General features: G+C 39.8%; 1 long non-coding RNA gene across 1 annotated transcript; it reads left to right on the plus strand.

Moving 5' to 3' along the window:
• The first annotated feature begins 242 nt into the window (after positions 1 to 242).
• Positions 243 to 8,835, plus strand: LOC146195170 (uncharacterized). The gene is made up of 4 exons (XR_014705973.1): positions 243 to 617; positions 1,507 to 1,566; positions 2,783 to 2,992; positions 8,299 to 8,835. It is a non-coding gene; the product is annotated as an uncharacterized LOC146195170 (long non-coding RNA).
• Positions 8,836 to 10,932: the final 2,097 nt, after the last annotated feature.

Raw genomic sequence — 10,932 nt, forward strand, 5'->3', positions numbered from 1 at the left:
CTTTTCAAACTCAATGCAAAGCAAGCAACAGGTCGTTATTTCACATTGCCCCGAACTGGCAATTTCCTGGGTATTGCTCCGATTTCTGCTGCCGTCAATATGCCTTTATGCCAAAATAAGGCACTAGAAATAACACTACAAAACAGAAAACACTCAAGCTTCATTTTTCTAACGAAACCGAAACAGAAACGAACTATACTCTATGCATTCACCCTTTCACCGCCAGGCGGCCGCCGGTAGCTACCTTCCTCTCGCCAACATGGCGGCTTCCACGCTGCGGACTTGACCACGTTTCGACGACCGTTAATCTGCAGCATCGATTGCGAATCGTCGGTCGTGAAATGTGCTGCGTTTCGCGTGCATAATTGTTGCAGAAGTGTGTACGCCTGTGATGTGATGTTTCGGGCAAACGGGCATTAATCGTGCCGTCTAGTTTTCAGTGTTCGTGCTCTTTGCTCAAGCGTATTGGTTGGTTCATCGTGTCAAGTTTGAGAAGCTCGAAGGAAGAATGCGTGAAAATGTTTTTCTGCGTGACCAACTGAACCCACTTGTTGATTCGGCACCGGGGGTGCGAAGGCGAACAGCTTTCTGGACGGCTTACGCAATCGTCTGTAAAGGTAAGCATACTCAATCACATTCCGAGGCGGGCAGTGCGGGAACAGTAACAATGGCCTACCGCATTGCTATACTGTTTGTCGTTTGTTTGGGAACGTGACAGAACGGGCTGGAACGGAACGCGCTTGATTTCAGCTGGCTGCAAAAATAACGCTCATGAAGTTTGATGTCGCGGTGATTATTTTCGCAGATTTGCTGCTAGAAAATAGAACTCCTTCCTTAAAAAAAAATACACATGCTGGGCTTTCTTGCCTTACGCGCAGGAGGTTCACGAATGGAAGTTGGGTGATGAGCGCTGATTTGTCAGTCTCGGCCTCGTTCTACTCGTTTCTATTAGTGCTAATTCTCGTTATGGGGCAAAGTAAAGGAAACGCACTGTGTTGGTACATAAAATGTTTAGCTGACTTTCGAGATAGCGCTAGCACTTTGCGGACGTAGGAACTCAAACCACTTTCCCATCCGTCATCGCGGCTTTTCCGCTCCGTTGATCATCCCTAGGTAGCAGGTTAAATAGAGGTGAAATAGAGAAACGCATGGTATGGTGCCTTGTGAGTGCGAGTAGCGGATTTACTGAGGTCTAAAAATATTCTTTAGCCATCCTGTATGGCCATATCCCATTTGCCTCTGCGGGACATTAAACCGCATAATTTACAAAACACCATTTTGAGTGGCTACTATGCCCAACCGATGTTATTTTTCCCCAACAGGATTTACATTTTTAATCGCAATATGAGCTGATTTTATCGATAGGGTCTTGTATCCACTTGCCTGGCGAATAAAGCCTTGCTTTTGGGTTGTGATGCTTTTCTTATGGTTTTTACACTTGCTTCCTACAGTCCTTTATATTTTGTGTTGTCAGTAGTGGGCGTTACAATGAATGGATATTTGCAGGTGATGCTTCTGCATTCAAGTAGAAGCTGACAGCTTGGATTCTAGGTCAAAAAGCGTGCAGTAAGTTGCTGTGACAGTGTTGCTATGTTTTTTGTTCTGACCAAATGTTCACTTTCTTCGCTCTTTTCCTTAAATCTACTTTTTGGAGCAGTTCTATTTGCCTGTTACAATAGCCATTATGTAGGCCAGCTAGTTTTTTTGTTTTCAGTTTCTGCGTTTGGTTTTGAATCAGCATTTTCTTTTTGTTTTCATACTGTGCTTGCTTTGGGCACAAGCCGATCGATCGCAGTCATGGCTTCAAATTGGCCTCTTCCTGGAGCTGTTCTTGCACGACACAAGCTATGGATTTCGTAGTCAGTAAAACATTGCTTTATGAGTCTTGTGAGCAAAATGAGATTAAAATTGACAAACCGCTCTAGAAGCAGAAAAAAAAAGATTGCATATTCTCTACATTTTTTATTTTTGTTCAGTCCCTGAATTTTGAAAACTTAACCTCCTCGGTTTTATGGCTCGCATTCTTTTTTCTTCCTTTCGTGTGATAGTATGCCTTGCAATAAAGAACGATTTTTTACAAAAATTGGTACACACCGGATTCCTAAAGGAAATATACTAATCCCCATTGATAAGTGGTCCTTGCTAAATTTCCTTTGGATCACATTCATACCGTCTGATATTCACATCTCCATTTTTTGTTTTTGGTGCCAAAAGTAAGGTTTCACATTTGAATTTTATGCTGTCATTATTGTTTTTTGAACCTAATGGATGACATCTCATCAATTGGTTTCCTTCCACAGTTTCTGCCAAGATATTTAAAAACAGCTTTCTTAAACACCATTTATTCAATAGGATTTTTTTTTTTCATTCCTTCTGTGGGCCAGTATACAAAGATCTGCATGTTTTAGAACTCTGGAAATACCTGTGTTGTACTCGCACTCATGTAGCTGCAAAATGCCTGCTAAAAGTTAGCAGAATTTCTGACCAATACTATTTTTGATTTTTTTTTCTGGGAATCAAAAAGCTATCGCTTGTAATATTTTAGTAAAGGGAGCAATATTGTGCAGAATGGTGCATCAAAATTTGCATAATGTGCTCCAGCTTCTTTCCGCACTCTTGTGGAGTATATTTCTGTCAGTGGTTATATAACTGAATATGTAACTTACTTTTACATTTTTCAAAATACTTTTTTGCCAAATATGATTGCACTATAGGGCATGCCAATGCCATTATTACTGCTGATCAGTCTTCTTTAATACAGGCTTGTCTACTTTACCTGCAGCTACTTTGGAACCCTCTTCTATGTCACCACTCATCACTGACAAGGACAAGGTGGCTCAAGCTGCAGTGCATTCTGTGGATCCAGCTTCAGACCATTTCTTGCCTGTCGACTGCACTGCTGCACGCCCTCTGAGCTCTGGTATATTTATTCAAGCCATCACCCGCCTGCAACTAGAGAGAATGGAGTCATGCAGTCACGTTTTCAACTCAGGTTAGTTACGAGACTGGTAAACAATTCTTAATTTTTATATATCACCTCCTTTGACATTTCTTGCTGATTAGCATAATGCATACACCTACATGGCCTATCAGGACAGTAGGAACTAAACCCTAGACGACACATAGTAGCCTGCCTGCATTCCGTACAATTTATCTGAAAAGCTTTATTGTAGTTGGAACTTACAGAATACAAAATTCTCGCTTAACTCACTCTTATTTCCTGCTCTATGAATAATTGAAGGTACATTTGGCTGTTGGCCATTTTGTGCTGGCGCACTAAAAAAGGCTGGGCAAATTGAATACCTGTTTTATTCTGCACACTGATGAGAAGCATAGGAAATCTGCACATATGACGAGGATAAGGGTGTGTTCAGATAAGAACGGTAATCAAGGTCCCATGGCCATTTTTTGTCTTCAATGAAATCTTTATATGTGGTGGGCAAATGTCTCGATACAAAAAAATGAACCTTAATTTTGCATGATATGGTGTAGTTTTCTCTGGAAAAAAAAATTGTAAATCACTACATGTGGGAAATGCCATTTTTGCCCTTTCAGAAAGTTGCAACTTTGGAGACCTGCTGCTATTGTACAGAAATTTTGTCATCCATCCCTTTTTACCCACTGAATCTATGCAACCTTTACCTCTATGAGAATGATTAACAACCTGCTTTTCTGTTGCACTTGAGTTAGTAAAAGATCGCAAACATTACTCCAGAAACAGCGCGCTACAAGAAAGTCAATTTTCAAACTTATATATGGGCTTGATGTATTATGTCGTTAGCATTAAAATCTTTTTCTGTTTATTATTCAGATTCTTTGCTCATTTCCTTAATTTCATGCAAGACTGGGAGCTCATCAAATAAAATATGATATAGAAAAAAGTTAAACCAAGTTAAACCGTTCAAGCGTTCTGCCATGAAATTTTAAGCAATAGTGAATTTAATCCATTTCAAGCAATCAACACTGCCAACAAGCAGAAAAGTGACTTTATAAGCGTTCAGAAGGCTTTGGATATTGCATATGTTAGAATGAAACTAAATTCAGCAAATAATAAATTGAACTTCTGACTCCTACTTCTTAAGAGGAAGCCATAAGCATTTCTACAGAGACAACATGCGTTCAGTTCTATATTTATTTTTATAGCTTTAGCTTACATAGCGGAACACATTTTAGTACCAGATGTTTATAAAGTACTAAGGATTGTTTTTATAGGAGTTCAATGAAAAAGAAGATGCTGTAGTTTTTGAAATTCGTCACAGTTGTCTGTTTTTTTTTTTTTTGTAGTTTCAAATTTTTGCCAATTGCAAGATAATATGGAGGAAGAACAAGCAAGTCTCGAACTTCCAATATTTTGAGAAATAGAGAACTAGGCCAGGATAATGTGCAGAAAGAGTTTTAGTGGCAGCACTTTATTTAGTTGTGCCAGAATGTAGGGTTGAATATTAACAAGCTTCAAAACCAGTGCTCAATTTTGAACTTCTTTTATAATGTTAAACAATATAATGCAGCCCTTCTTCAAGCTGTAATATTCATTAGGTACTGAGGATTCTTGAGAGGGATTTTCATAAAAATCGATGATATTTAAAAAAAGTTGAAATCAAAGTTTTGCATTTTTGCGGTTTTCAAATCTTGGGCAGATTTGATCCATTGGCAAGAACACGCAGGGCAGTCTAAAGCTCCCTGTTTTGCCTGAAAATAGGGAAATTATCGGATTTATAAACGAAAAAAGGCTTCATAAAAATATGGTCATCATTGAAAATGGATTTTTTGTAGCGTGGCACCTCTGGAGCAAAGTTCCGGATTTTTTACTACATCAACTACAACAACAAAACATGTTTTTAATAACTCCCATAAAAGTAAAATTTGCATAGATTTAGTGGATAAAAAGAATAGCTGGCAAGCTTTTAGTACGCTAGCAGCAGGTCTCCAAACTTTCAACATTTTTAAATAGCAAAACTGCATTTTTCATTTGCAGCGATATAAGACTTTTTCCCAAAGAAACTACACCACACCTTGCAAAACTAAACCCATATTTGTGCAGAGACAATTGCCCACCACATATAACAATTTCACTGAAAACAAAAAATGGTCATAGGACCTCCATTACAGTTCTTATCTGAATACACCGATGAGATATTGTAGATTGCTTTTTTCAATGACAGCTATTTCATATTTCAGTAAATCATGAAGCTGCTTAACCGGCTTCAATGTTGTGGTGTATTGGGCATTACGGCACATAGGCTGCTAAGGCCATTATGCATTAGGCTTATTTCTGTAACCGGAACCACGTTTATTTCACTTTATAAGGTTACCTTGCCCGCTTTTCAGAAAGTTACTACTACCACTTTTTTACCCATACCTGGCAAACAGTACAGAAATAAGATCAATAAATCATCTTAATTCTGCTCATAACAGTACATAGAAGAGAAATCTCTCACTTAAAGGTATTTTATAACCATTTTTTTCTGCTGTTTGGGACATAATTCTACTGCCACCTATGAGCATCATTGCAGCTCTCATACGGAGTTCTCCTGTTATCACTGATGAAAAGAATTCATTATATTGGACCACTCTCTCATTAAATGCGACCCTTCCAAGTTCAATCGGCAGCTTATATTTCACTTGGAGCATGAGCACATGCTAATTTTGCCTTTCATTTCCTTTTATTTGTATTTTTCAAGTGTATTAAATGTGTATATGGCTTTTCTTTCTTGGTGCCTGCAGTATTTAAACTGTAAGACTACTGCCACTCTTCAAAGTTACCTCTCTTCAACTAGAGGACCTTAAAAGACAATAAAATAATGATTATCCTTTGTATTTTGCATTATCTGTACATATTGTTTCTAAGAATACTAAGCAAGGGTTGAGGGTGAGCCTCAGTCCAGAAGCCAGCATTTCAATAAAGGCACTTGTCCTCATCTTGGAAGTGTGGTCATCAGATGTGGAGCTTGCATATGCTTTTGTTTTACAAGAAGAAAGCAGAGGAGGGAAGGAGAATAGAGCTAAGGGTTAAGAGAATGTTATCTTTTAAATAGCTTTCCCTGAGCTGGGCTACAGCAGCAGCAGCAGAGTACTTTTGAAAAGCATTTCGGAGGTGGCGAATTATATACCAGCGTTAGGTGTCCAGGAGTGTAGTGATAAAAAAAAGAATTATATGTCGCACGTGAATAGTGAAACATTATCAAACATTATCAAGAAGGAAAAATATAAAAAGACAGAACTTTGGGTAAACACATTGAGTTTGCATTGGAAAAAGTATTCATTACCTACTGTCTAGATAAACAAAAATTGGAGAGACAGGGCAATGAATGAGCATAACATGAAATAGTCATCGGGCAGGCACAAGCAAAACCTTCCTTAATGCAGTCTGTAGCCTTTAAATAAAATTGGCCATAATTTTGATGAAATTAGGGTATTTATCTCGAGTAAGCTTTAATTCTACAAAAACCAACTTTAGGGAGCCATTTCTAATCCATGAATTTAGAGCAGTGGAAAATAAATATCTCGAAAGGAACGTTTGAATCCCTTAAATACAATCCCCCCACACCATAAGTAGTTGGCAAGGCAGTCACATGCACCATGAATGGTGCAATTTATTTACAGCAAGTGTATCTCCACTAGCATAAGCTTAACGTGTCTTTTAAACATTTCCTCTTTATCACTGGTGACTTTGGTTACCCCTTGAATCTCGTCTGATAATGCCTTTTTTGGCAGGTAAGGCTTACTCAAATTTATTTTTTGAGTTGTCCTTTCTCCTCAGCATTTCATTTATGTTTTGCATGGCATTCTTAGCCTATGCTAGTACTTAACCATTTCCAAATAGCTCTTAACAACTATTTAACTGCAGCTGTATTGCCTGTTCCTTTCAAGAAACATGTGCCAGCGTTGAACGTGCTTTAGATGCTGACTTTTCTACCCCATACTGTAGTTTTCCCTGCTACTTCCACCTTTTTATTTTGTTTTTTTTGGTGATAGACCACCCAGACCAAAGTCATAGAAGTTAATACCCAGACAAACATAATTTCACTTCTCACTCTGCCCCTCTTTCTCTCCCCTCCCTCCCTTTCTCAGTTTTCTTCTTGGGAAGTAAAAGGTTCTTTCTTCCCTGCCTGTGATGCTCATGGTGTCCAAATAGACAAGTGCCTTTTTAAACTTTTGGCTTGGCTTGCAAACTGAAGCTTTTCTGCTACCCTTCAATTCTCTTTCATGCTATGTAGTCACCTTGCTCTTGTTCTATCCTGGATCATTTTATAACAAGTAGTATTTTTATGTGCAGGTAATGGCCACAGTTCTATGGGCCTCTACCGCCCAAAAGGGAGTCTATAATCTGAAAGACTAATAGTAGTCCTGTCAATCTACATGCAAAGTAAAACCATATATAAAAGGTGATCTAAAGGCCTAAAAACATATTATGGCGAGCTGCTGAATGTCATTTTGATTCCATAGCTTACTGTCTTCAGGATTTGTTATAAGCTTTACCATGTAGCATTTAAAATTGTATTGTGCAGAAGAAAATAATTCCTTTAGAGCTATGACGGTAAAGAGCAACAGAAGCATCAAAGAGCCCTAGAACTGTGAGCAAGAGCAGGTGGCACATTGTATCTGCAGGTAGAGCAGTTTTTCAATCACACAACATGAAAAAAAAAAACAAATGCTGCTTTCAAATAAAGGCTAAGTTTTAAAATGTGCGGTCTTCACGCGCATACCTATTGTCAGCATTCCACCTGCACTCGTGCCATTTTTTTTCTGTTTCATAACGAAGTTTTAATGACATCTCTAAATAACTTGCAGATTATAGTTGGCAAAGAAATTGTGTCGTGTATTTTCATCAGTGTTTAATTGAATTACAAACATATTGACATGAGTAAATTTGGAATAATTACAAAAAACGAAAGCTGCCAATTTAGACATTGTAGGTTTACTGGCCTTTGCCCACAAATTTACATTTGGCTTAAGCAACTTTTGTGTACATAAATACCAAACAAGCCGTTTTATTTGTTAACATTCTTTGTATTATAGTGAGATAATTTGTAGCATTTGAGTAGCTATAAAAGAAGTGGGTTTGAAGGAATACTTTAACAAATCTTGAAGATGGGCTAGATGATGCATTGCAACTTGACGAAAGGTAAAAGCGCACAGGAAGACACAAACCCAAGTGAAGACGACACAGGACACACGGGACAGCGTGTGTCCTGTGTCGTCTTTACTCAGGTGTGTCTTCCTGTGCACTTTCAACTTTTTTTGCAAGAATACCTCTTCAGCAATCGGCCCTGATGCAATATTTTATTGCCACTGCAGGACTCGTGTACCAGCTACTCTTGTCAGCTACTCTGGGGAAAATATTGAAGATGTCGACCTGCTGCGCATCCAGGTGGACCGTGAAAAGCTGTTCTCTGCGACAAGTGGGTGGAGTGACTGGCAGCGGTTCTGTCCGCCAACATGGTCTTCAACATTCAGTATGACTGCAAGCTATTCAACACATGTTCTAGGTGCCTCTTCTTTCATTATGCATTGTACCTAGAGTGGTGGCTACCAAGTTCTTGAACAGTCACCTAAAGTATCTCAATTTTCATGTGCTAGGAGTTGTGTGTTCTGCTGTCTTGTCATAATGATACATGCCTTTTTTTGTATATCTACACATTTCTTAGCCATTTGTGTAGGAGAGGGTGCCATGCACTAAATAAGTGATGCACTATTTTGCTCTTGCTCTGACATGTCATTATGTTGTGATACTACACTAATAAATTGTAGACATTCCTCCAAGTAATTTTGAGTTGTCCAACCCTATAAACCAGCCAAATAACTTGCTGATAGTGTGAATAAACTTTGCTACCAAAACTGTAGGTGTCACTTGTATATGATTGTAAAGCTGCCTCTGAGTAAATTTGCAGCACACACTTTTTCCCATTATTGTTTCAAGAATCTCCATGCCCTATTTTTGGTATGTTTTTGCTCAGCATGCTTGTCTGAACAGTTGCCAAGCATCTCCGCGACATGCACAGATAGACCGTCAAATTGAGCAGTATACATGTCATTGTGCCTCATCAAAATTACATCTACCTAAACATGGAAAGTATTTTTGTTAGATGTTTATAGGATGTTCTTCATAGACTCGCCCTGAAGCAGAAGCCTGGGATTGATGTGTGGCAGGAAATGCAAGCACAAATATAGGATTCTGTGGCCCCATATTCTTATTTGCATTGTTTTTGCCCTCAACTTATTGATACAAACACAGGAACTCCTCGTCAATGCTGACTAGCAACCGAGCAGACTTCTCTGCAATGCTTTAACCAGTGCAGGGGAAAGTGAAAATGACACTTCGGACAGATCACGAGTGCATGAAAACTTTTGAATATGAGTTTTCATGCACCCTTGACCTGTCCGAAGTGTCATTTTCACGTTCTCTTGCAATGGTTAAAACATTTCAAAGATGTCTGTTGGGTTGCCAGTCAGCATTGACAAGGATGTCCTGTGTTTGTACCAACCTGTTGAGAGCGAAAACGATGCAAACTAAGAATATGGGCCCACAGAGTTCTATATTTATGCTTACAATTCCTGCCGCATATCAATCCCAGGCTACTGCTTCAGGGCGAATCTATGCGGTGCACCCTTTTGCCACCTATTTCGTTAGGGTGCAAAGGAAAAAGTGCACCCATAGAGAAGGGTGCAACAATTGCACCCTCTAAAATTTTAAGCTGGGCACCCTTCTTTAAGGGTGCGGTATCTTCACCCTATTTTTTGCGCCCTATTGGTTGCACCCTTTAGGTAAGAAAGGGTGAGCGTCTGGGGACAAGCCAATTTTCACCCTTAAGGGTGAGAAATTGTTTAGTGTGTAGGACGCTCATGAACTGGTGAACTGTTTCTTTAGCCTCTAGTGTTGTACTTGCGTGTTGAGTGCGTTTTTTTCTTTTTGCTTTCATCCTTTAATGACTCTTATCTTTAAATTATATGTACTGCTTCATCTTCTTTTGCTTGATCTGTTCGTTCTTCCGTTCGAACCTGCACGCGATAGCACTTCCCTTCTGCAGTTTTTGAACATGTTTCAATATTCTCGACAGACAGAATAAAACAGCGGAAACGTATAGTAACGCAAACGTGTACTGGATAACGGATGCCTACTAGAGTACGCATGAGACGTCACCAGTGCCATTTCGTTGTCCAGTGCAAGCAGGCAGTATCAGGAGGCAGTAGCTCATTTAGACAGGATGGTGGCTTTTCGCACTACTCTACAGACTACATAATGGCATAAGCGTATACTCCAGCGTATGCGCAGTGCAAATACAGTCGCTGAACATGCACAGCCGGCGTCCGGCAATTTCTACAAATGTAAAATAACATGTCTTCCCTGAGCTAAATCTCTGTAATGTCGTTTAAGTAGGCGACACGCCTTGTGAGATCGATTCCAATGAGAGTTGCAGGGAGAACTGCCATTGCCAGGTCAGGGGTACGGGCGGGCGTACTGCAGTGCCTTATGTCGTGCCATGTCCATGCGTGGAGCTCAGAGCAGAAGTCACCGAAATGAATTGTTGCGGTGCTGCTGCAGGCGACAGAGCGAATGCAGTTTAATACCCACTACCCGAAATCCTTTACTGCAGGGCCTTCAAGAATCGTCTTCTGTTTAATGCTTTCGAAGGTGTCATTTAGGCCTAGGGCTAAAACGACACGCGGATTCGCCATTGATTATGCATGCCGCTTCGTGTTTTATCTATAGGGGGTATTCACTGACGCGCTGTGCGCGGTGCATTGTGGGTAACTGAGGCACAGTCGGCCATTTTTGTGTCCTCGGAACGAACAGGGCGAACGTATGTATCAAGTGCTGTCGTGCGGTTCTACAAGCAGTGACACCCGCAGCTATATGATTGTTTATTGAGCTATCGTAGACTGTAATAGACGCGTGCACAGTGTAAACAACGGAAGCTGAAGAGCTGCGCG

The sequence above is a fragment of the Amblyomma maculatum genome, chromosome 3, assembly GCF_055883805.1.
Source record: "Amblyomma maculatum isolate TAMU_Amacu chromosome 3, ASM5588380v1, whole genome shotgun sequence".
Classification (NCBI taxonomy): domain Eukaryota; kingdom Metazoa; phylum Arthropoda; class Arachnida; order Ixodida; family Ixodidae; genus Amblyomma; species Amblyomma maculatum.